General features: G+C 45.7%; 1 protein-coding gene across 2 annotated transcripts in view; it reads right to left on the bottom strand.

Annotated features, from left to right (window-relative positions):
* JADE2 (jade family PHD finger 2) overlaps positions 1 to 5,794 on the bottom strand; it is a 479,241-nt gene extending 473,447 nt beyond the window's left edge. For both annotated transcript variants that reach the window (XM_089669946.1, XM_089669945.1), the window contains exon 1: positions 5,040 to 5,794. The gene's annotated coding sequence lies outside the window, so the exon portion shown is untranslated. The remainder of the gene's footprint in view (positions 1 to 5,039) is intronic.
* Between the last annotated feature and the right edge of the window lie 21,016 nt (positions 5,795 to 26,810).

Genomic DNA, 26,810 nt, shown 5'->3' on the forward strand with positions numbered 1-26,810 from the left:
ACAGGTTTACTGCTGCATAAAAAGCACTACTCCTCAATTATGCAGGATTATTAAGTATCACTGTGCAAAAAGCAAATGCAGTAGCCCATAGCAACCAAGCAGAAACAGTTTTTATTCTTCTGTCTGAAGGTTACTGCACATCATCATCAGGCATAGGAGTTGATTTACTAAAATTGGAGAGTGCAAAATCTGGTGCAGCTCTGCAAGGAAATCAATCAGCTTCCAGGTTTTATTGTCAAAGCTGTTGTAAATGTCCTCCTCTTTTTTAGATCCCCTGCTAGCGCTCCTGCCCCCCCCACTGAGTGCCCCCCATAGTAAGCCGCTTTGCTATGGGGGCACTTGTGCTTGTTTGCTCCAGGGCTGGTTGTGTGTCCACACACAGAGCACGGCTTTGCCCCACCCCCTCACTGACAACAGCAAGAGCCAATGGCTTCCGCTGCTATGTCTGAGCCAGTGTGGAGGGAGTGACCCGAGAGAGCCACTGCTCTCATGCACATCGCTGGTTCGAGAACAGGTTTAGGTAACTATAAGGTGGGCAGCTGAATACTGAAGATTTTTTACCTTATTGCAGAGAATGCATTAAGGTAAAAAAAACTTGCTGAGATGCTGAGATGTGCAACTGCACATCTCAGCATTTACCTGCATACAGGGATGGATGAGAGAATTTGGGTGCAAGCTGTTGAGTGCACATGCGGGTTACTAGCGTACAGCTGCAGCCTGACATTGGTTTGTATACACGGCTGTACACTCTTTACTCCTGAGCGCAGAGATACACTTGTTTTTCACAGTATACAGCTCTCTGCTCCCGTGTAAACCAATTGTATTCTTTACCCATTAACCCATTGCCACTTTCATCAGGAGCTGCAAGGAAAACGCAAGCTAAGCATTTATAGATCAATACGCAAAACCAGTAAAAACTATTTGGAACTGCAGTCTGCCTCTCAGGTGGCTCCAGCGCCAACATTATGGAGCATGCACAGATGTGCCAATGGGCTCTGCCCAGACTTTGGGTCGTAGCAGAGTCCATGGGCACAGCTGCACACTCGCAGGTGAATTCCTTCGCATGAGCAAAGACAGGGCAGGTTTGCAGCCTCCCTGATGGTCATTTTTGCTCATGTACGAGAAACTCCACACATGCGTAGATAGTCGGGGAAGCAGACATATGTGCAGATGTGCTGCAGGACTCTCTCAGGACTGGAAGCCCAGTGGCACATCTGTGGCTGACCTGGGGGTGAATTAAAAAATGTATTTCTTGCCTAGGTGAGAGACATGGAAGTGTTTATTTTGCAGCACAACACATGAATTAGTTAAATAAATTGATTACTTAAAAAAAATGTCAAATTGTAAAAGAGGGAGGGAGAAGGAAGCAGCATGACATTACCTTTAGGGTGAAGGTTACTAAACCCAGGACCCTGCATTCATTATATCTGGCCTCCCACAGTACACAGAACATGGAAGTGCAATTATTTTAGTAAATATAAACTGCTAAATACCTTTTCTCTTCAGCAGTTACAGCAGCCTTGTGACTTCTATCAGTGTCCAGCCAAGCACTGATTAAAGCTTGGAGGATGAGTTTTCATTCTGCTCTAGGAGGATGCAGAACCCCTGACCTCTGTCTGGCCCTGTGCTGATCACATGCATTCTCCTAAGAAAAAACCTCTCTAGCCATACACACGAAACTGAGCATGTGCAGAGTGTCTCCAGATGAGATTGTAAACTCTAACGAGCAGGGCCCTCTGTTTCCTTTTGTACCAAATTGTATTGTAACTGTAATCTCTACCTTCATTTTAGAAAGCACTGCACAAACTGTTGGCGCTATATAAATCCTGTATTATTATAATAATAATGTCATATCAGGAGATAAGAGGGTGACACTGGAAGAAGGGATGGCTCAGAAGTCAGGATCACACAGCGGTTTTAAACAATGCAGTGGATTAACCCCTCAGGTTCCACAGTGAGTATAACAAGCATGTTTTACTGAATATACAGACGGATTTTACGGTTGTGGGTTTAACAACACGTAAAAATAATAATCATCTTTTTAGTATGCGGAGCATGCTGGAGTTCAGTTTTCATTAAGGCTGAAGCCATTGATTACCAGCAAAGCAATATTAAAACCAATTCTAAAAATAAATGTAACCAAAAAACAATAAAATGATCAAAAAACAAACCGTTTTCCCAAGACCCTGAATTCTTGAATATAAAATCATTTGAAAATCGTAACCAAAGTTCAGAATGAAGTAGTTTAAAACACTGCCTACTTATAACCAATTGTGAAATGACTGCTATACAAGTGCAATATGTGTCTGTTGACAGCCAAATCCAATTTCTCACAATAACTATGTCATTTAACATGACTTCATGCCATTGTTCTTCCTTATAGAGTGCTTGACAACTGTATACAAGAATCTGGAGTGATAAACACTTCCCTTCACACACCTTCCCACTTCTAGCCAATGGCTGCCTCGTGTGTCCTCCACCAATCACAGCACAGATCCTCCACTGCTCCAGCTACAGTTGGCTTCGTGTTGCACTGTGTGAGGGCCAAGAAAGTGCAATCATCTGCTACCCAAGAGGGGAAATGCCAGGATTTGCAAGCGTGCAAATTGGGGATTGTTGTCAAACAAAGAGCAACCCTAAAAGGGCCCTGAGACCATGTGTATGGATGTAGGTGCTGGAGAAATCAGATAACAGAAAACCCAGGGGATGTCAGCTTGCAGCTATGGACCACCTGCCCCACAGCTGTTTCAGATCCTCTTATAGAACATCAATACTACAGACTTCACAATGGTAAATCATTCAAAACGGACAATGGCTACTCCTCCAAGCAGGTTTTATAGTGCAAAGGCAGGACTTACTTCATCCCAAAACAAGTTTAATTATAGGGGTAGGAGAAATCATACTACTGATGACAATTCAAAACTACTCATGCCAGCTCAGGACTACTGATGGCACAACCAGCACTACTGATGCCAGATCAAGACTATTGATAGCACATCAGGATTACTGATGCCAGTTCAAAACTACTGATGCCAGATCAGGACTACTGATACCAGAGCAGGACTAATGATGCCACATCGGGACTATTGATGGCATAAGAGGACTACTGGTGGCAGGGGTTATTGACGCCAGTTCAAAACTACTGAAGGCACGCCAGGACTTCTGAGTACAGGTCAGGGCTACTGATGCCAAATCAGAACTATTGATGGCACAAGAGGACTACTGATGGTATAGGAGGACTACTGATATCAGATTAGGACTACTGATGCCAGATTAGGACTACTGATGGCACAAGAGGACTACTGATGGCACACCAGGACTACCGATTCCAGATTATGACTATTGATGGCACAGGGGGACTACCGATGCCAGATTAGGACTACTGATGGAGCAGGGGGACTACCGATGCCAGATTAGCACTACTGATGGAACAGGGGGACTACCAATGCCAGATTAGTACTACTGATGGCACAGGGGTACTACCGATGCCAGATTAGGACTACTGATAGCACAGGGGTACTACAGATGCCAGATTAGGACTACTGATAGCACAGGGGTACTACAGATGCCAGATTAGGACTACTGATAGCACAGGGGTACTACCGATGCCAGATTAGGACTACTGATGGCACACCAGGACTACTGATGCCAGATTAGGACTGCTGATAGAACAGGGGGACTACTGATGCCAGATTAGGACTGCTGATAGAACAGGGGGACTACTGATGCCAGATTAGGACTGCTGATAGAACAGGGGGACTACTGATGCCAGATTAGCACTACTGATGGCACAGGGGGACTACTGATGTCAGATGGGGACTACTGATGGCACAGGGGAACTACTGATGACAGATTATAACTGCTAATGGCACACCAGGACTACCGATGCCAGATTAGGACTACTGATGGCACAGGGGTACTAACGATGCCAGATTAGGACTACTGATGCCAGATTAGGACTGCTGATGGCACAGCAGGACTACTGATGCCAGATTAGGACTGCTGATGGCACACCAGTTCAAAACTACTAATACCAGCTCAAAGACATGTATATGGTATTTTTTTTATTTGGGATAATACAAACAGAAAAAATGGTTAGAACTGACTAAAACTGGAGCATACAGAATCTGGAGTGCCTGTACAGGGCAACCAGTCAGCATCTAGCTTTCATTTTCAAACCTTAGACTGGTTACAATCCACGGCTGCTCCACGTTCTGTGTGCTCCAGTTTTAGTCAATCCCTCCCACCATCAAATAATTCTTCATCAAATCATACAGAACGCAGCATTTGGCAAAGCAAGCCCCCATTGCCAGTCTACAGGCTGTGTACATGTGGCCTGTAGTGCAGGAGCCGGAGCAGAGAATGTGATCGCATGTTGTTCCTGGTGAGCGGGGAGCAGAAATGTTTCTACAGAGATCCGCTGATCTTGGTGTAGAAAACGCCCCCAGAGGTGTCCGATGGGAACCGTGAGTTTCAGAAGGTAAACAACAGCCACGCCCCCTACAGTCCTCTCCTTCAACGTGCAGCACGGAGGCAGCAGTACATTTCCATTGCACTCAGTGACATGACGGCACATCTCGCCCCATCCACAGTGCGATCTTAGGCATAGCATCACGTTACCCCCCCCCCCCATCTGACAGATCCACCCCGATCGCCCGCTCTAGAGCCTGTTCGATCACAAGGGGTTTTAATCCCCACATCAGAAAGGCTGCACATGCCTGGGAGAACATCAACAACATGGACCCATGCTTCCCCCCCCCCCCCCCAGCTCCCTCCACCACCCCTCCTGCAGCGTGCCAAGCGAGGGGCACTGCCAGGCGCCCGGGGAGGTGAGCGATCGGGCTGGCCCAGTGCCGCAGTCATTAGTAAAAGGCAGATTTTCGGGCCAGGTCCGATGGCAGGTTGATGGAAAAGTTGTTGTTTCTGGCTCTTCCCCTCCCCGTGACTCTTCTAACATGACTGGCCAACATGCGCAATGCCCGCCGCCTTCCCCCCACCACCACCATCTCCCTCCATGGCACAGCCGGGGCTGCCTTTACCTTGCCGCCTGTCGGGTGTCCTCGGAGTGGAATGAGCTCAGGTTAGGCGAGGAGGAGGAGGGGAGGATCCCACGACAAGCACACCAGCACCAGCCTCGTCCACAAAGTCCAGCAGCGGCTCATCGCACACCAACTAAGTGCTCCTTCGGTGTCCTCCCCACACACATACACACACCATCCGGAGGGCAATGGCTGCAGATCGCTCACTCCATAGTCCTGGCTGTGCTGATGGGGGGAAGGGGGTGGGTGCTGGGAGGCTTACTTCGCACTCAATCCTATGTCAGTCTCATGCTGGAGGGCTGTGGGGTGGTTGGTTCTCCTCTGATCTCCAGGTAGGGAGGGGGGTGTAACCCATGGAAGTCCCTTCACATGGAGGGGGTCCTTGTCTCCTGCTGGCCCTGGGACCGGATCAGGTAGATTTCGCAATGTCCCCCCCACCTTCCTCCAGACTTTTGTAGCGGTGCCCTATGGGGCCAGCCCTCCCCATCCTCGGCGATCGTCCATCTTCTGTCACTTTGTGCGATCATCAATACTTGTGTACCTTTTACTTTGGCTCCCCCTTCCTCTATCTTGTCCTTCTAGAACTATTCCTCCCCCTCCCCTCCGATTTTTTTTTCTTTCACATACACAGCCGCCAACAAGCTGCAGTTTAGGGGCTCACAATGATTAGTGACGTACTTCGGATCTGGATTTCTCCTGCGTCAAAAAAAAAGAGGTTTGTGAACAGAAGAGATGGATTTGGGTTGGCGAGGGGGAGGGGCCGCTCCATCTACGCCCCTTGCAAGTGCAAAGGAAGTCAGCCTGGACTCGGCTCTAGATCACGATACGGTGGGCTGGGGGCTGACAGCGAGCTCATCCTACCACTGCCCACATGGCAGCTTAGTGCCCATCGAGATCGCCCACCGATCACTGACATTAGCATGGCACGCGTGCTTTAAAGAGCCATCGTGTCCACAAACCCAGAGCTGTCAGATGGAATCCCCCTACAGGGTGCTAAATGGCGACTTCTGATTGGCTCATCCGCAGTAGAGCACATCATTACTTGGGGTCAGACTTCAGAACTCCTTTATAGTGACCCATCTGTACCATCTCATTGTAACCCAACAAATGTAATAGGAGAACAAATATAGACAAGCCCTTTCATTTGTATTTAAAGGAGAAGTTCAGGCTACATTTATTTTTTTTACAGATACTTACATAGTGCCATCCATTTATTCAGTGCCTTAATTGTATATATTACATTCAAATTAGTCCCTGCCCTCAAGGAGTTTAGAATCTACGGGTCCATACTCACATTCATACATACACATGCCAATTTAGGCCTGGTTCACACCTATTTGTGTTTTAGAGCTTTTTACAGAAACGCACTACAGTCCATTAAACCTGGTCTATGGGACATGTTCACATCTATGTGATTTTGGAAATGGGCAGGGACTTTTTTTAAATGCAAAACGGTGCATTTTTGGTTCAACGGAGCTGCTGCATAAAACTCATGTAGTGCATTTGATGCGTTTTTTATTTGCCCAACAACAAATTGGCCTTAAAAAAAAACGCAAAGAAGGCACCACAGAAACGGATATGCAAACTGCACAAGTGTGTAAAAGGCCTTAGACAGGCGCCAATTAACCATTAGCATGTCTAAACAAAAAACATAAATCCTCATCTGCATGCTACAGCTGTCCCACATCAGCTCTATGCCCAAGAACTGAGCGATCACACAACCGTTGATCGCTTGCTTCTCGCTCTTCTCAGAGCAGTGACTGTCAGTCACTACTTCCAGCTCTGAAGCACTGGGCTGGAGAGGGACGGGCACAGCTGTTGGCCATGCACTGAGAGGTGGAGCTAGTTGTCAATCAGGCAGCTGGGTGGATCCTGACAATATGGTCGAGATTCATCTGGAGCCTGGACCAGCTATGTGACATAAGCCAGTAGCAGGCTTTAGCCCACTGTAGGCTGATTCTGAGTTACAGGTGTACTGCTGTTACAGAAGACCTAAACAGCTTTTAATGTGAAAGGCCTTATATTACATAGTTGGTGGTAGAGTAAAAGAAGATTATAAAATCAGATTGCTTATTGGTCAGTTTAAAGCTCACCATATACATTACAATCTGACTGTACAATTTCCTTTAGGACCATACAATCTGTTTATGCAAACACATTTAGATTTACCAAAGCTAGGTAATACGTGGTCAAATCTAAACTAGTCTATTAGTATAAAATGGACTTGCACTACATAGCGGACAGTAGCCCTTAAGGAGATTGTACATTCAGATTGCAGTGTATGGTCAGCTTTAGATTTACCAAAATGATGTAATATAAAGACCTACCCAAGATATCTAATAAGTTGTACCCAATCAGACAAGCCCTTACATAGGTTGTTAGTGGATCTAAAAGAGATTGTACAATGCGTGGTCAGCTTTTGATACTAAATTGTGACCATACACTATACAATCTCCTTTAGATCTAGCACAGGTAGTCTGACAGCCAGCACCTGCGGCTGTCTGAATAACTGAATAGTGACTGCATCTAAATTGGGTGCATGGGCTGATGGGCCAACAATTCCCCACCCAACTACTTTGACAAAAGTCAAACATTTGAATTTTGTTAAGTCAGCTGGTGCCAACAAAGGCTCCCATGACTCGAATTTCATCATCAGGAATCGGCCAAAATTAGAGCTGTGTATGGCAGCCTAAATCTCACCATACACTTTACAATCAACTATAGATCAACCAACACAAGGACTTCCCAAAACCATTAGATTGTTTTGTATCCATGCAGTTGTTGGTAGACCTAAACAAGATTGTATAGGCAGATAGCAATGAGTGTGTAGATCCTAAAATGAGATTGTACAATCAGATTGTATAGTGCAGTGGTCTCCAAACTGCGGCCCTGGGCCGAATGTGGCCCTTTGCTTGCCTTGATCCAGCCCTTGAGACACTGTTCCTTCCACTGACATTAACAATGGGACATAATTCCTCCTGTCAACCAACGATGCGGTACTATTCCCCCCACTGACACCAACCACAGGGCACTATTCCTTCAATTGATACCAAAGATGGGGTACTATTCCTCCCGCTGACACCAACCACAGGGCACTATTCCTCCAACTGATACCAAAGATGGGGTACTATTCCTCCCAAGGACAACAACCATGGGGCACTATTCCACCCACTGACACCAACCATGGGGCACTATTCCTCCCACGGACACCAACCATGGGGCACTATTCCTCCCACGGACACCAACCATGGGGCACTATTCCTCCCACTGACACCAACCATGGGGCACTATTCTACCCACTGATACCAATGATGGGGCACTATTCTACCCACTGACAACAACCATGGGGCACTATTCTACCCACTGACACCAACCATGGGGCACTATTCCTCCCACGGACAACAACAATAGGGCACTATTTCTGTAATACAAAAAACAGGGCATTGTTCACTCCCACCAACGCCAGGACATTTTCTACTCCCAGTGGCCACAATCCGGCCCCTCCAAAGTGTGAAGAACAGTAAACTGGTCCTTTGTTTAGAAAGTTGGAGACCTCTGGTATAGTGTATAATGCTGATATAAAAGCCTCCATTGTCCTATGCAATGCACAGATGGTTGGTCTGATTTATACAGAAACTGGCTAAGGCGGTCTTCACACTGCTCTTGTGCAATTTGGCCACAGCACAGGTGTATCTGTGCTTTTTGCCACAGTCCCATTGACTTTCTATTAGGTCATGCGTTTTCTGAAAGGGCACCAAAGATGCAGCATGCAGGACTTTTGGTGCGTTTTCAGAAAATACACCAAAACACATACAACCTAATAGTCAATAGGAAGTGTGGATAAAACCACGGATATACATGTGCTGCGGCCAAACCGCAGCATAGCGGAGTGAAGGCAACCTAGGGCTCTGTGCAGGTCTGCATTCATTTCAAAGGGCTGCCTTAACTGCGCATGAAAAAAGCCCCCAACACTTAAGGCTCCATGCACACTAGCGCTTGTTTTAAGCTCCTAGAAGCGGAGTACTTGAATTTTTCTGTCTGAGAAGTGAAATAGTGTGATCCTGGGCCCATGCACGTTACTTTAGGCTAGTAACCTTTTTTGAGCTTCAGTGTCTAGCAGAAAAAAATTGTTTTTGTAGAGTTTTTGAAGCATTTTTCCAGCAGAAAAAAAACGCTAAACACTACTAAAACGCTCCTAACAGTTTTTTCTCTAGCTTTTTTCTACTTGTACTATGAAAATGCTAATAAAAACACAAACACTCCTAAAAAACGCTATTGCCAGCGTTTTTTTTAGCTTAAAAAACCCACTAGTGTGCATGGAGCCTAAAATTGAATTGCAGGTTGCAAAGTGTGGAGGTGGCGATATTAACGGCAACCCCCATGCATCTGCTAAAGCGCAGCACGTTCCTCACCTGTAGATGTGTGACTCTACTTATGCACTGCGGTTGCCAGTAGCAACAAACACAAGTCAATATAGTTGCCCTGGGCAACGGCTCTGCTCACACCCCGTGTACTCTCCATGACCGAGCACTGTGCTTTATGGAGCTCTGCCTGTGTAGAAGGACGGCTTCCTGCTAATTGCGCATCACTAGTGCCCTGCATCGCCTCTCCAGCTTATCATGACAGAACACTGCAGGCACACATCACTTTGCAGTCACCCACAGCAACCGGGATTACGCTTTACTAGAAGCTGATTGACCGCGGTGACTTTATTTTTATTAGAACATTCCAGTAGGTGCCATAGCCACCGAACGGGAGGTAGTATATGTAGAAATGAACATGCCCTGTGCGGGCTCCCCCTCCCTCCCCAGCAGAACACAGCGGCTCTCAGCTCCACGCCCAGTGAGGGATTCGGTCGCCTCCAGCCCTGTAAAATGACATAACGTGCAGGTGTTTCCTCCCTCCCGGGCCGCGCAGAGTTAAGCTGTGAGGAGATGGCGGGGGTCACAGTGAGCTCGGCTCATCACGCAGTAAGAATTAGAAGACGGCGGGGCTCGCACTGGGAGGGTCTCGTGCACACACTGTGGGCGGGGCCATGTTTACATGTATTTGCGGCTCCAGATTATTCCTCCACATCGATGCTTTTTAGCTGCGTATTACGAGGCGGCGAGCTGTGTGTCGGCCGCGCTCCACACACACATACATACCACACCCCCCCATTTCCCGCCTCATTGCCTGGCCAAACGGCCCGCCTCCGATAGCAAAGACGTTTGGATGCAGCTGCCTCCCAAGCAGATAGCAGCCAACCACGCCCCCTCAGCCTGACAGCTCGCTGGCGTCTGCCATTCTTTCAATGGGGCTGCTGAACATGGCGCCCGCGTGACGTCGCGGTCCCCGCCCAGCCAAGCTTTCAAGAGCTGTGCTCTGTTTTGAACGAAGCAAAGCGGGAAATGGTGCGTTATGTGACGGGTGTTGTCAGTGTGTGATACTGACTGACCGGAAGAGTGGCGGGGACTGCTAGAATTGCTGATACCTGCTGTTTCTGAAGCACAATGTTATTTGAAGGAACGTTGCAAGTTGCTACTTCTTGTTTTCAAACCTGGAATGTAAATGTTTTTAACCACCTGATGTCCGGAAGGTTGTACTTCCCTTCATTACCAGGGCATTTTGTTTGCTTTTCAGCACTGTGCTACTTTAATTGGCAACTGCACAGTCTTGCAAGACTGTACGCAAATGAAATTCTTTTTTTCCACACAAATAGTGCTTTCTTTTGGTGGTATTTGATCACCACTGGGTCTTTTATTTTTTATTTATATAAATGAAAAAAGACTGAACATTTTGGAAAAATGCTCTACTCTGATATAAAACATGTCCAATAAAATACAGCGCTGAGCAAACCTTTTGATGCTATATAAATACTGTATAATATTTCTTTAGAAATTTAAGCCACAATGTATTCTGCAACATGTCTTTGGTAGCAGGGCTGTCTTTAAAGCAGAGCTCTACTCAAAAGGGGAAGCTTTAAGGATTGGTCCCCTGCTCCCCATTAAGGATCAGCAGCTTTGGGGAACTGGCACCTGAAATTGACAGATACCTGCTCCCATTTCTGCTGAGATCAGAAGTGGAAGTTGTCCTCCCTCCCTGTAGTTTTCTGGGACGTGACAGGTCCCAGAAGACTACGAGACCATTCACAAAGCACAGCGCTACTCACGCATGTGCCTTGGGCACCCAGCTGTGAAGCCCCAAGCTGTCACAGTTGGGTGCCCACACTGAAGATGCTGGCGCCAGGAACATAGGGCGGCCAGTGAACCTGGCTGAAGGAGACACCATGGGATCGAGGGACAGGTGAGTGTCCATATTTTAAAAGTCAGCAGCTACAGTTTTTGTAGCTGCTGACCTTTATTTATTTTTTTTTAAATTATTTTCACTGGAACTCCACTTTAATATTGCTTGGACCATGGGCAAACATTTTCTTGCCTCCCCCCATGTTAGGTAGTTCCTAATGGCTCATTCTAAGAAGTAGCGGCCACAAGGCTCTTTCACCAGATCCAGTGAAACAGCAGCAGTGAGGGAGGTAAAAACACAGCTCACTCACGGGATTTTAGCATCCCTCAATTGCATGTGTAAAAGAGGCCTAACTGCTGCCTTGCTGGAATGTGGAGGTGTATATTTCTGCAAGTTTAGTTCCACCTTAAAGTGGAACTTTACTCAGAAAATTAAGTCTTACTAGGTCACTTCATGCTGGCCCCTTTTGCAGGTATAGCTATGTAAAACTTTAAAAATAGGTGCCTATACTGTTTAAAATATAGTAATACACTGTGTCACCCTGCTCTTTATATGTCCAGTTGCTCTTTATTCTCGGCACTATGCCAAAAAACAGCCACGAGTGGCAGATCTGCTGAGAGAATAATATATTTACTGCTACTCAGGGATCCTGGGCTTCAGCAAAATGGCAGCCTCCAGCAAGACTAAACCAGAGCAATGCTGGAGGCATTTTACAGCACTCACCAATTTTGGGAGCATATTTATTAATGTGGAATGTATGTTCCTTGCTAAAGTACATTATTTTTTTTTATCAAGTCATGGGTAAAGTTTCACTCGTAGCACTACCCCCTTAGGAGTTGGAAAGGATTTGGGTCTCCCTATAGTCCTACACAGCCAGGCAATACACAGTTCCTTCACTCAGACTTGCACTAGGAGACAGTAACCAGTCCTTGAGCTTTGTTTTGAAGTTTTATTAGGGGGTTTAGAACTTGTCCTAGCCCCTTGCCAAGCCTCCTGTTGGGGGTTGGCCAGGATCCTCTAAAAGTACAAAACAGCCACTCCTTAGATCCGCTCACTGCTTCTAGACCTTTCTCCAAAGTTCTAGAGCAGGGGGAAATTCCTGAGGGGCTGGTCTACAGAGCATCTCAGCCTTAACCACAATTTGACCTCCCTCTGACTGTTTCACCAGGCTGCTACTCAGCCCCTGTCTAATAATTAGGATCTACAGTGCCTTGAAAAAGTATTAATACACCTTGAAATTTTTCACATTTTGTCATGTAAATGTACAAAAATGTAAATGTACTTTATTGGAATTTTATGTGATAGACCAACATAAAGTGGCACATAATTGTTAAGTGGAAGGAAAATGATAAATGGTTTTCAAAATTTTTTAGAAATAAATATCTGAAAAGTGTGGTGTGCATTTGTATTCAGCCCCCTTAACTCTGATATCCCTAACTAAAATCTAGTGGAACCAATTGTCTTCAGAAGTCACCGAATTAGTAAATCCACCTGTGTGTAATTTAATCTTAGTATAAATACAGCTGTTCTGTGAAGCCTGTTTCTTACTAGTTTTGCATTTGGCTAGGGTCAGTGTCACTACTGGTAGCATATGGCGATTCCTAGACCCTACAGAGGTTTCACAGGTAGTCCATCTCCTCCAGGATGGCACATCAATACCAAAATGTCATTGCCAGAAGGTTTGTTGCGTCTCCCAGCACAGTCTCAAGAGCATGGAGGAGATTTCAGGAGACAAGCAGTTACTCTAGGAGAGCTGGACAGGGCTGTAGAAGGTCCTTAACCCATCAGCAGAACCGGTATATGCTCCTTTGTGCAAGGAGGAATAGGATGAGCACTGCCAGAGCCCTAGAAAATGACCTCCAGAAGGCCACTGGTGTGAATTTCTCTGATCAATCAGAAACAGACTTCATGAGGGTGGCCTGAGGGCCCGACATCCTCTAGTGGGTCCTGTGCTCGCTGCCTGGCACCAAAGAGCAGGATTGCATTTGCCATTGAACACCAGAATTGTAGGTTCACCACTGGCACCCTGTGCTTTTCACAGAAGAGAGCAAGTTCACCCTGAGCACGTGACAGACGTGAAAGGGTCTGGAGAAGTCATGGAGAACATTATGCTGCCTGTAACATCATTCATCATGACTGTTTTGGTGGTGGTTCAGTGATGGTCTGGGGAGGCATATCCATGGAGGGACGCACAGACCTCTACAGGATAGACAATGGCATCCTGACTGCCATTAGGTATCAGGATGAAATCCTTGGACCCATTGTCAGACCCTATGCTGGTGCAGTGGGTCCTGGCTTCCTCCTGGTCCACAACAATGCCTGGCCTTATGGCGAGAGTATGCAGGCAATTCCTGGAGGATGAAGGAATTGATGCCATTGAATGGCCTCCATGCTCGCCTGACCTAAATCCAATAGAACACCTCTGGGATATCATGTTTCGATCCATCCAACGCTGCCGGGTTGCACCTTAGACTGTCCAGGAGCTCAGTGATGCCCTGGTCCTGATCTTGGAGGAAATACCCAAGGACACCATCTGTCATGTCATTAGGAGCATGCCCTGACGTCAGGCATGCATACAAGCACGTGGGGGACATGCAAACTGAGTACCAGTTTGAGTTACTGCAATGAAATTTCAGCAATATGGACTAGCCTGCTGCATAATTTTTTCACTTTGATGTTTGGGCTGTCTTTGAATTCAGTCCTCTGCAGGTTGATAATTTTCATTTCCATCAAACAATGGAGCATCCTTACATTCCTAACACATTACCCACTCCATGTCAGTATAGATATCCAGCATGATATTTTTCCCCATTGAGATCTGATGTGTTTTCAAAGTTTTCCTTTAATTTTTTTGAGTAGTGTATACTGTTCCCTCTGCACATGTGTATTATTATTATTATACAGTATTTATAAAGCGCCAATGGTTCGCTCAGCGCTGTACATTACAAAGGGGGACAGAACATGTGAGAGAACAATACCAATACAATGCAAAACATGAGGGGATCGAGGGCCCTGCTCTTTCGAGCTTACAGTCTAGGAGGGAGGGGATAGTGGTACAGGAGGAGATAGCTGTGGGGGATGGAGTGGTAGGAAGAGTGGAGGAGGTCGGCAGGTTAGCAGGGGGTGAGGTAGGCTTCCCTGAAGAGATGAGTTTTCAGGGTGCGCCTAAAGGAGAGGAGAGTAGGTGATAATCTGATGGGTTGGGGCAGGGAGTTCCAGAGGATGGGTGACACCCTGGAGAAGTCCTGGAGGCGGGCATGGGAGGAGGAGACCAGGGAACTAGAGAGAAGGAGGTCTTGTGAGGAGCGGAGTGTGCGTGCTGGGTGGTACTTAGATATTAGGTCAGTGATGTAGTACGGGGCAGTATGGTGGACAGCTTTGTACGTCAGTGTTAGGATTTTGAATTTGATCTGTTGCGCAATCGGAAGCCAGTGGAGGGATTGGCAGAGGGGGGTGGCGGAGATGGAGCGGTTGGAAAGGTAAATGAGTCTGGCAGCCGTATTCAGGATCGACTGAAGCGGGGATAGCCAGCGGTGAGGCAGGCCAGTGAGGAGGGAGTTGCAGTAGTCGAGTCGTGATATGATGAGGGAGTGGATGAGCTGTTTAGTGGTTTCTGGGGTTAGGAACGTGCGTATTTTGGCGATGTTGCGGAGGTGGAGTCTGCATGAGTTTGTTAAAGATTGGACTTGGGGCTGGAAGGATAGGTTGGAGTCCAGAATGACACCAAGTACTCTGGCCTGCGGGGCGGGTTTGATGGTGGCGTTGTTGGATGTGACGGAGAAGTCAATGGGGGGTGGTGTCCAGGCTGGGGGGAAGACAAGAAACTCGGTTTTGGAGAGGTTCAGTTTAAGGAAGTGGAGTGACATCCAGTCTGATATGTTGCTCAGTAGGTGTGTGATTCGGGCGGAGACCGAGGGGGTGAGGTGGGGGTTGAGAGATAGATTTGTGTGTCGTCGGCATAGAGGTGGTAGTTGAAGCCGTGAGAGTGCATGAGTTGGCCAAGGGAGGAGGTGTAGATGGAGAAGAGAAGGGGCCCGAGGACAGAGCCTTGAGGGACCCCAACAGAGAGGGGGAGGTGGTAGCATTATAGGTAACGCTGAAAGAGCGTTGTGACAGGTAGGATGAGAGCCAGGAGAGAGCAGAATCTCTGAGGCCGAGGGAGTGTAGTTTTTTGAGGAGGAGGGGGTGGTCGACTGTGTCGAAGGCCGCAGAGTGGTCAAGGAGTAGGAGCACTGAATAATGGCCATTAGCTTTGGCGGTTAGCAGGTCGTTGGAGAGTTTGAGTAAGGCAGTTTTCGTGGAGTGTAGGGGACGAAAGCCGGACTGTAGGGGATCGAGGAGGTTGTTGTCGAGGTGAGAGCTTAGGCGGGTGTAGACTAGGCGCTCGAGGAGTTTAGATGTAAATGGGAGCAGGGAGATGGGTCTGAGGTTGTTCGGGTCATTGGGGTCCAGGGAGGGCTTTTTAAGTATGGGGGTGATGTGTGCATGTTTCAGAGGGGAGGGGAAAGTGCTGGAGGAGAGGGAGAGATTAAAGATGTGGGTGAGGGAGCGTAGGATGGAGGGGGAGGGAGGTCGTAGGATTTGTGAGGGGATAGGGTCGAGGGGGCAGGTGGTGAGGCGGGCATCAGAGAGGACCTTGGAGACTTCCTCGATGGTAGTAAGGTCAAAGGTGCGGAGTGTTGGGGGGGCTTCAGTATGAGGAATGTGGAGTGGAAGTGGGGGTCAGAGCAGTGGTGGGGCCGTGGGAGAGGGGTGATGAGGGGGTAGTTGAGTGAAGGGGAACGAGGTTGGAGGGAGTTTGAGCAGTGACGAAGTCCCTGCGGGTTATGTCGAGGGAGAGGGGGGATGAGGGGGTAGCTGTGTGAGAGGGGACGGGTTGAGAGGGCGTGTGAGTTGCGGCGATGTCCTTGCGAATTGTGTCAATCTTGTTTTTGAAGTGATTGGCAATCTCAAGGGCAGTGAGTGAGGTGGGGGTGGCGAGAGTAGAGAGTTGAAGGTGGAGAAGAGTCGGCGAGGATTGGAGGAGAAGGCCTTGATGAGGTTCAGGAAGTAGACTTGTTTGGCTGCGTGGAGCGAGGAGGTGTAGGTGTGGAAGGCAGATTTGTAGCGGGCGAAGGCTATATCTCATGCTCTATCGGACCCTTTCATAATTACTAATGATACCAGGCAGGGGTGTCCTCTTTCCCCTATCATTTTTCCCTTTTCCAGATAGTCGCTTCAGATCTATCACATATCGAAAAATTGCGAACTTTCATGTTAGGAAGTGTGGCGGCATTCAAAATGCTGGTATTGTCAAAAATCTTATACCATTTCTGAACTATTCCGATTGTAGTTCCTCATAGCTTTTTCCTAAAGATAGAGGCAGCTCTTAAAAAGTTTATATGGAAGGGAAGAGATCTCGCATTCCATTTGCAACACTCACAAAGCATAAGTCAAATGGAGGCATAGGCCTACCTGTGATTTCAAATTACTACTATGTTGCCCTCCTAGATCAGCTTAACCGCCTCCCACCCGCCATATAAGGTAATGACAGGAGGACGGTGATTCTCGTTCTGGGAGGACGTCATATGACCTCCTCACACTCCAACTGCGCGTGCATGAACTCGGGGGCGCGTGGTGCTGTGATCGGCGGTGCGCTGTGTCGCTGGGACACAGCGGATCCCCAATCACTAAAGAGCTGATGACATTGGCTCTGTCATGTGATCAGCTGTGTCCAATTACAGCTGATCACATGTAAATAGGAAACGCCAGTTATCTGCAGTCCTCTCTTCCCGCTGACAGCTCATGAGGAGAGCCGGTAATCGGCATTACTCAGAGCGGATATCTACACTGATCATCAGTGCCCTGATGATCAGTGTAGCCCCATCAGTGTCACCTGTCAGTGCCTATCAATGCCACCTACCAGTGCCCATCAATGCCACATATCAGTGCCTATTGGTGCACATCAATGCCACATATAAGTGCCCTTCAGTGCCGCCTATCAGTGCTGCTTATCAGTGCCGCATGACAGTTCCAATCAGTGCCATATACGAGTGCTGGCTTTCAGTGCCCATCAGTGATGCCTGTCAATGCCCACAAGTGATGCCTGTCCACGCCCATCAGTGCCACCTTCCAGTGCCTCCTCATCAGTGGCCCCTATCAGTGCCCATCACTTCAGCCTCATTAGTGCACATCAGTGAAGGAAAAAAATTACTTATTTACAAAATTTTATAACACAAACTAATAAACAAAATTATTTATCAAAATTTCCAGTCTTTCTTAGTTTGTTTAGCAAAATATAAAAACCCCAGTGATGATTAAATACCACAAAAAAAAAGCTCTGTCTAAAAAAAATGATAAAAATTTTGTTTGGGTACAGTGTTGCATGACTGCGCAATTGTCATTCAAAATGCGACAGCGCTGAAAGCTGCAAAATTGGCCTGGGCAGGAAGGGGGTAAAATTGCCCAGTAGGCAAGTGGTTAAAGCCTGCATAATTCCTTCCCATAAACTATGGGTTCAAATTGAGCAGGCTATTATTATTATTATACATTATTTATATAGCGCTAAAAGGTTTGCTCAGCGCTGTACATTATAGTGGGGGACAGTACATGAGACAATACAGTAACAAGACAAAACACGAGGGGTTCGAGGGCCCTACTCTTTCGAGCTTACAATCTAGGAGGGAGGGGATAGTGGTACAGGAGGAAGTGGCTGTGGGGTATGGAGTAGTAGGAGGAGTGTAGATCAGCAATTAGGTGAGGGTGGGGTAGGCTTCCCTGAAGAGATGGGTTTTCAGGGTGCGCCTGAAGGTGAGGAGGGAAGGTGACAGTCTAATGGATTGGGGTAGAGAGTTCCAGAGGATGGGGGACGTCCTGCAGTCGGGCGTGGGAGGTGGAGACCAGGGAGCTAGAAAGTAGAAGGTCTTGTGAGGAGCGAAGATAACGGGTAGGGTGGTATTTGGGTATCAGGTCGGTGAGCTGGTTTGGGGTAGCGTTATGAATGGTTTTGTATGTCAGTGTTAGTAGTTTGAATTTAATGCGTTGGGCAATCGGAAGCCAGTGGAGGGATTGGCAGAGGGGGGTGGCGGATACAGAGCGGTTAGTAAGGTGGATGAGTCTGGCCGCTGAGTTCAGGATAGACTGAAGCGGGGATAGTCTGTGATGAGGTAGGCCGGTGAGTAGGGAGTTGCAGTAATCGAGTCATGAGATAATAAGGGAGTGAACGAGTTGTTTAGTAGTGTCTGGGCTATAGTACCTAATCGAGATCTTAAATCTCTCTTAACAGCAAAATCTATTTCACCTCAAAAAATAAAAACCTATCTCCCTTCTATTGCTGTTACTCTGGAAGCTTGGATCCTGTTACTATCTAAGTCTAATTCATCTTCAACTAAATTCCACCTAGATCGACCACTTACAACTTATGAACATTTTATACCTACCATAAATGTTAAGCCCTTAAGTGACGCAGGATTTCACACAATTAATGAGGTAATTCCCTCACAATTGGGGAAATACCGTATTTTTCGCTCTATAAGATGCACTTTTTTTCCCCAAAAAAATGGAGGGAAATGTCTGCATCTTATGGAGCGGCCGGCCCAGTATTCCCCCCCGTCGCTACCGTTGTGTTAGAATACCGGGCCGGGCGCTCGGCTGTTCTGTGCAGCAGACCTCCAGCGGTCCTACCTGTTCCTCCCCGTCGCCAGTATCTTTAGTGTGGGCATCCGGCTGTGACAGCCCTCGGCTTCACGGTCGGGTGCCCAAAGCACATGCGCGAGAAGCGCTGCGCTTTGTGAATGGCCCTGTAGTCTTCTGGGACCTGTGTCCCAGAAGACTACGGGGAGGGAGGGGGAAGGACAACTGTCAAATTCGGGTACGCGCTCCCGCTGCCTCCACTCCCCAAAGGTTCGCAGTCTCTGGTCATCTGTACTGTGTCCGCAGTCTCTAGTGATCTCCTGTACTATGTCCACAGTCTCTGATCATCTCCTGCACTATGTCTGCAGTCTCTGGTCATCTCCTGTACTATGTCTGCAGTCCATTGGTTCAGAATATTTTTTTTCTTGTTTTCCCCCTCTAAAACCTAAGTACATCTTATGGTCAGGTGCATCTTATGGAGCGAAAAATACGGTACTAACCTTATATCCAGATTAGTAATTACCATCTTCCTAACCCGAAGAAGTATGTAGATGTAGACCCTGTGCTGTGGCATTCAATAGCTAATCCTACAGGTTTAAAAAAAAGGAATATTGTGGATTTATAAGTATTTAGAATATAAAGATGACTTCATTAAAACAACTTATGTGATGAAGTGGGAGAAGGACCTCCAACGATAGTTTTCAAATGAAGAATGGCAGTTTGCCATGAACCATAACATAGGTGTCATGAAATGTATTAATCATTTGGATAATTCACTTAAGATTTAATACCGTATTTATTTATTTATTTCAAGTACTTACAGTTGTGTTCAAAATAATAGCAGTGTGTTGAAAAAAGTGAATAAAGCTCAAAATCCTTCTAATAGCATTTATTTCCATACACACAAATGCATTGGGAACACTACACATTCTATTCCAAATCAAAACATGAAGAAAAATATATCAAATTTGTGTTGTTCCTCTAAAAAAATTTAAGAAAAGTGAATATTAGACTGTTCAAAAAAATAGCAGTGTTTGTATTCTTCTTTACAAACTCAAACATTCACTATATAAACTGAAAAATGTTTGAAGATTTTTCTTTCCTTTAAATCACTTAATATTTAGTTGTATAAGCACTGTTTCTGAGAACTGCTGTACATCTGTGTTGCATGGAGTCAACCTGGCAGTCAGCCAATCATCCAGTTCTGGCACCTGTGAACAGGTATTCCAGCCCAGGATGATTGGACTACATTCCACAGTTCTTCTCTATTTCTTAGTTTTGCCTCAGAAACTGCATTTTTGATGTCACCCCACAAGTTTTCTATTGGATTAAGATCCGGGGATTGGACTGGCCACTCCATAACGTCAATCTTGTTGGTCTGGAACCAAGATGTTGCACGTTTACTGGTGTGTTTGGGGTCGTTGTCTTGTTGGAACACCCGTTTCAAGGGCATTTCCTCTTCAGCATAAGGCAGCATGACCTCTTCAAGTATTCTGATGTATTCAAACTGATCCATGATCCCTGGTATGCGATAAATAGGCCCAACACCGTAGTATGAGAAACATCCCCATATCATGATGCTTGCACAACCATGCTTCACTGTCTTCACAGTGTACTGTGGCTTGAATTCAGTGTTTGGGGGTCGTCTGACAAACTGTCTCCGGCCACTAGACCCAAAAAGAACTATCTTACTTTCATCAGTCCACAAAATGTTGCGCCATTTCTCTTTAGGCCAGTCAATGTGCTCTTTGGCAAATTGTAACCTCTTCAGCACATCTTTTTTTCAACAGTGGGACTTTGCGGGGGCTTCTTGCAGATAGCTTGGCTTCACATAAGCGTCTTCTAATTGTAACAGTACTCACAGATAACTTTAGACCTTCTTTGATCTTCCTGGAGCTGATTGTTGGCTGAGTCCTTGCCATTTTGGCTATTCTATCCATTCGAATGGTAGTTTTTTGCTTTCTTCCACGTCTTTCAGGTTTTGGTTGCCATTTTAAAGCATTTGCGATCATTTTAGCTGAGCAGCCTATCATTTTCTGCACTTCTTTATATGTTTCCCCCTCTCCAATCAACTTTTTAATCAAGGTACGCTGTTCTTCTGAACAATGTCTGGAACAACCCATTTTCCTGAGAATTTCAGAGAGAAATGCACTGTAACCAGCATGTACAACTTTGCTGCCTTCCTTCCTTAAATAAGGGCAATAATTGCCACCTGTTTTTCAAAGAATGAATGACCTCACTAATAGAACTCCACACTGCTATTATTTTGAACATGCCCCTTTCAATTAGTGATTCAATTACACAGAATCAGCTGTATGCATGTCATGACTGTTGGGTCTGTTGGATTTCTATTACTCTACTACACCTGCTAGTAAATTATTTGCCATGTAGAAATATCATTTCTACCAAAAACAGTGATTAATCAGGTTAGTGATGTCTGACTGCTATTATTTTGAACACAACTGTATATAGCGCCATCAATTTACACAGCGCTTTACATATATATTGTACATTCACATCAGTCCCTAACCCTCAAGGGGCGTACAATCTAAGGTCCCTAACTCACATTCATACATACACATACTAGGGCCAATTTTGACAGGATCCAATTCACCTACCAGCATGTCTTTGGAGTGTGGGAGGAAACCAGCGTACCCCAAAGAAACCCACGCAGGCACAGGGAGAACATGCAAACTCCAGGCAGGTGGTGCCGTGGTTGGGATTCGAACCAATGACCCTAGTACTGCCAGGCGGAAGTGCTACCGTAGTTACATTACCCCATACAAAATGTCCAAAATGTACTCAGATGCTTCACCCCTGTGTTGGGGACAATGTGGGAGTGTGGGAAACCTATTACATGTCTTATGGGAATGTAAATTCATCCATAGTTTCTGGAAGTCCATCTTCGCCTTAATCTCAAAAGTAACGGGGGTACTTACATATCCCACTCCTCATTTGGTGTCACTAAACCTTACTATAAATGCCTTCCCTGTCCAATAAAGAACTATAACATCCCACATTTTAATTGCAGCTAGACTTATCATAGCTAATGCTTGGAAATCCACTAAAACATTTAATATCGGAGATGTTATTAATAGAATTAATACCCATTATATATATGAAAGGTCTTTTGTCATTTCATCACATACCATGAAAAGCTAGCAGGACAAACCCCCAAAAATTCTTCAGATATTAATAATGAAAAAAGGTCAGGTCCAAGCATGTATGCCCGTTACAAAATAATCTAGAATGGGTGACTGGGAACAAAGAGAAGACAAATTTATTAAATACCTTCTTCAGCTCTGTGTACACAAAGGAGCATGGGGAAGCTCTTGTCCATAATGGGCATGGTATTGACCCAACCCTAGATGATCCACAAAACTGATATGATCCAGACATATTTAGACACAATAAAGGTGAATAAAGCACCTGGACCGGATGGCATAAACCCACAGGTCCTTAACCGCTTGCCGACTGCCCTATAGCATAAATGCTGCTACAGGGCAGCAGTGGTACGCAAAATCACGTATACGTGATTTTGCTTTACCAGGTAGGGGGCGCACACCCTACCTGCACCGCCATTCGTGGCTGTCAATCACCAGGCCCTGGCCGGTAATTACTTGCTGGCACTCAGTGATTTCCCAGGATCTACGACGGGGAAGATGACTGTTTTGTCTACTAACAGTCCTCCTCCCTGTGAGCTCAGGCACACTGCTGTAGATGGCTGTGACAGCAGTGTGATTACAATGAATCACAAACATCCCGCCCCTAGTAAAACGCTCCCAGCACACAGTTAACCCTTTGATCGCCCCTCATATTAACCCCTTCCTGCCCAGTGCCATTAGTACAGTGTAAGTGCTTTTTTATAGCACTGATCACTGTATTGGTGTCACTGGGGATGTCAGTGACACCAAGTCAGTTCCCCCTCAGTGTAAGAATGTCCGCCGCAGTCCCTCTATAAGTTGCTGATCACCGCCCATTACTAGTAAAAATGAAAAAAAAAAAATCCCAGAATACTGTATATACCGCCGTTTGTGAACACTATAACTTTCACGCAAAACAATTAATTTACACGTATTGGGGTTTTTTTTTAGCAAACACATGTAGCAGAATACATTTTGGTGTAAATTTATGGCGAAATTTGATTTTTAAAAGTTTTCTACTGGACATGTTTAATAGCAAAAAGTCAAAAATATAGTTTTTTTCCCAAAATTGTCAGCAAAAAAATAAAAAATGCACAGGCGATTACCACCAAAAGAAAGCTCAATTTGTGGGAAAAAAAGGACGTAAGTTTTATTTGGGTGCAGCGTTGCATGAGCGCGCAATTGACAGTTAAAGTAACAGCGCCATAACGGAAAAAATGGCCTGGTCAGGAAGGGGGGTAAATCCTCTGGAGGCAAGTGGTTAAAAAATTGAGCTCTGTCATTTCAAAGCCATTGGTTCCAATTTTTAGGGACTCATTAATGATTGGCATAGTACCACTGGATTGGCGTAAGGCCAATGTGGTGCCTATATTTAAAAAGGGATCAAAATCTTTACCAAGTAATTATAGACCAGTTGGTTTAACTTCTGTAGTTGAGAACATATTGGAGCGTTTAATAAAAGACCCCATAGATGAGTTCTTGCTGGAAAAAAATATTTTAAGCAACAGACAGTATGGATTCATGAAAGACAGAAGTTGTCAAACAAATCTGATTTCTTTTTATGAGGAGGTGAGCAAATTTTTGGCCAGAGGGGTGGAGGTGGACATGGTTTACTTGGATTTTACAAAAGCATTTGACACAGTTCCCCAAACACAGCTAATGTGTAAGGTAAAGTCTACAGGCTTGGAAAAATCAGCATGTAAAGGGATAGAAAACTGGCTAAAAGATCGTATTCAGAGAGTAGTTAATGATTCATACCCTGAATAGTCTAGGGTTTATAGTGGTATACCCCAAGGTTCAGCGTTGGGACCCTTTTTTTTACAGTGGTACCTAGGTTTACGAATGCCTCGGTTAACGTAATTTTCGGTTTACAAATGAAAATCCATTGAAAATAATGCCTTGGTTTACAAGTCTTTTAATAATTTTTTTCGCAATACGAAGTGTATGACGGTGCGGATTTTTAAATGCAATTGCCTGCTTTTTTTTCTTCACTATAGCTCACAAGGAAACATTGTTTCTTTTAACTTGGGGAAATAAACTAAAGAAAACTTTCTCTCTTTTAGCTGGGGGGAAAGTGACAGATGAATTTCTGAGCTATAGTGAAGAAAAAAAAAGCGGTAATTACATTTAAAAACCAGCACCATAATTAATTACAAAAATGGAGTGGGGTCCCTCCTCCCATCCATACCAAGCCCTTCGGGTCTGGTATGGATTTTGAGGGGCCTCCCATGCCAAAATAATTTAAAAAATGGAGTGGGGTTCCCCTTCCATCCATACCAGACCCTTATCCGAGCCTGACACGCACTGCCAGCACAGCACAGAGGGGAATAGCCAGCACAATCCAGGGGAATCCTCCAGCTCTGGTACCTCCTCACCCTCCATTCGCAGCCCAGTCAAGTCCAGACCCCGCATGGATGAAGATGAAGACCATATTACCCATATGGGCATGGAGGTAGGCACATCTCAACCTAATTCCTCCCCCACTATGGGCAGGCCTGTCCCCATAGCTAATTTCCCCACTATAGGACAGCCGGTGTCAGATTCCACATTAAAGGACATGCTATTATCCCTACGGGCGTCCCTGCAAACTGACATGCTCTCCTGTATCCACAACTTTAAAGGGGAACTCCGGGAAGTAGGTGACAGAGTGGAGCAGATTGAAGACAAACTGGGATAATATGCCACCTCTTTCAACTCCCTTGTAGATGCCCATAGCACTCACTCGGAAGACATCCAGTGGCTTAAACTGAAAATAGCTGATTTAGAGGATAGATCCCGAAAAAATAACATAAAGATCCATGGGATCCCTAAAACTGTGCAGCAGGCCCAACTGGCTCATTATGGACAAGATTTATTTATGTCTATTGCTCCTGACCTGACGCCGACAGACCTCATTATTGACAGGAACCATAGGACACTGAAGCCAAGCCACCTGTCTCAATCCATCCCAAGGGATGTACTACTAAGGGTGCAGTTCTTCCAGGTCAAAGAAAAGGTTATGCGGGCCTTCTGCTCTTCCGAAAATATCCCAAAAAAATTTCCCACATTGCAGCTTCTTCCTGACCTGTCACAATACACCCTCCAGAGGCGCAGAAACCTGATGACAGTTACTAAAGCTCTTTGAAACCATAAAATCATTTACCATTGGCGCTATCCGTGCTCTTTAATCATTACCAAAAATGGGAAATCCTCTACTATTTCATCTCTGGAAAGCGGCCTCCAACTGCATAGAAGATGGGATATTATTCATGAGAAACATGCTCCTTCCATAGGGCTTCCTGGGCCCCATCAGATCACTTCTGACTGGCAAGTTGTATCACGCATGAAGTCTCACTCTCTCCGAGGTCAACGTAAGTCCTATACAATCCTCAGTGGTCACCTACCCCAATACTCCCCAGCTGGGACTTAGATGTCTACACTTTCCTTCACCCCCAAATAGTTTGGCAGTTTGTTGCACACAGTTCTTCAAACATTTTTTACCTCCCTTACCCCATTATGTTTTTTCTCAAGTATCAACTCCTCCATTCCTCATGCCTTGCAGTTGGTGATACTCATTTGAAAATTGTCATTGACGCTTTCAAATTTTTATTGACTACTACCTTACCCTACCTTGTGGTGGTCCTTCCTAGCAGTCAAGCCTGAGCAATGCCTACAAATCTTCACTCATCCGCTTTCTTCTTTTTTTTTTTTTAATGCGACTTAAAATGGTATCCCTCAATGTTAGAGGCCTGAATCACCCCGCGAAAAGATTCTCGATGTGGAAGGAAGCCTCTAAACTCCAAGCTGATATACTCTGCATACAAGAGACTCACTTTCATGCCCTACATACCCCTAGTTGTACCCATAAAGCATTCTCTCACATTTTTAGGGCTTCAACCCCCTGAAAAAAAAGAGGTGCGTTGATGGTAATAAAGAACTCTCTTTCCTTCGCCTGCAAGGACTCGATCCTGGATCCACAGGGCAGACATATCCTACTATGTGACATAAATAACCAACCCTACACTCTGGTGAATTTATATGCCCGCAATAAGCATCAACTTAGATTCCTCCGAAAACCGAAGGTGGACAAGATTAAGTATGGCCACTTGCTCCTCTATGGAGACTTTAATTTAAAAGTGGATCCTTCCATGGACTCATCCAAGTCCTCAAAGAAATTAACCCCTGCTCTCCGCTCACTATTACATTCTGAAGATCGGTTCGACATCTGGCGCTGCCAACATGCCTCTGAGAAGGACTTCACATTTTTCTCTTCTAGACATGCCACATATTCCCACATTGATATGTTTTTGATGGATAAATGGTTGCTTCAACAGGTCTCCTCTTCCTCTATCTCTGACATCACCTGGTCGGACCATGCAGCTATCTCTCTGCACATAGAGGAGAGAGACCCCTGTTACCCAATATGCCTTTGGCGTTGCAATTCTAAAATTATCAATGTTCCTGCCAAAGTGTCATTGCTCTCTCAGCATCTCTGGGACTATTTGGAAACAAATTCTGCCTCTTCTACTGACAACTTCTTAATTTGGAATGCCCATAAGGCTTATATGAGGGGTGTGATACTTCAGCTTTGCGCTAGAGCCAAGAAGCAGTATAACCTTTGCTTGAACTCAATCCTTGATAGTATTCATCAGCAAGTGGACAATAAGGCTCACTTTGATCCGACTCGTGCGTCTGCCCCACACAACCTTAGACTTGAATTGAGAGGGCTTCTGTTTGAACAGTATGACAAGATATCGAGAACCTTTAAAATTATACACTACTCCAATGGCAATCGAGCTGGTAGACTCTTAAC

The sequence above is a fragment of the Staurois parvus genome, unplaced genomic scaffold (genome assembly GCF_062004578.1).
Source record: "Staurois parvus isolate SC_StPar_1 unplaced genomic scaffold, SC_StPar_1.0 ptg000085l, whole genome shotgun sequence".
Taxonomy (NCBI): domain Eukaryota; kingdom Metazoa; phylum Chordata; class Amphibia; order Anura; family Ranidae; genus Staurois; species Staurois parvus.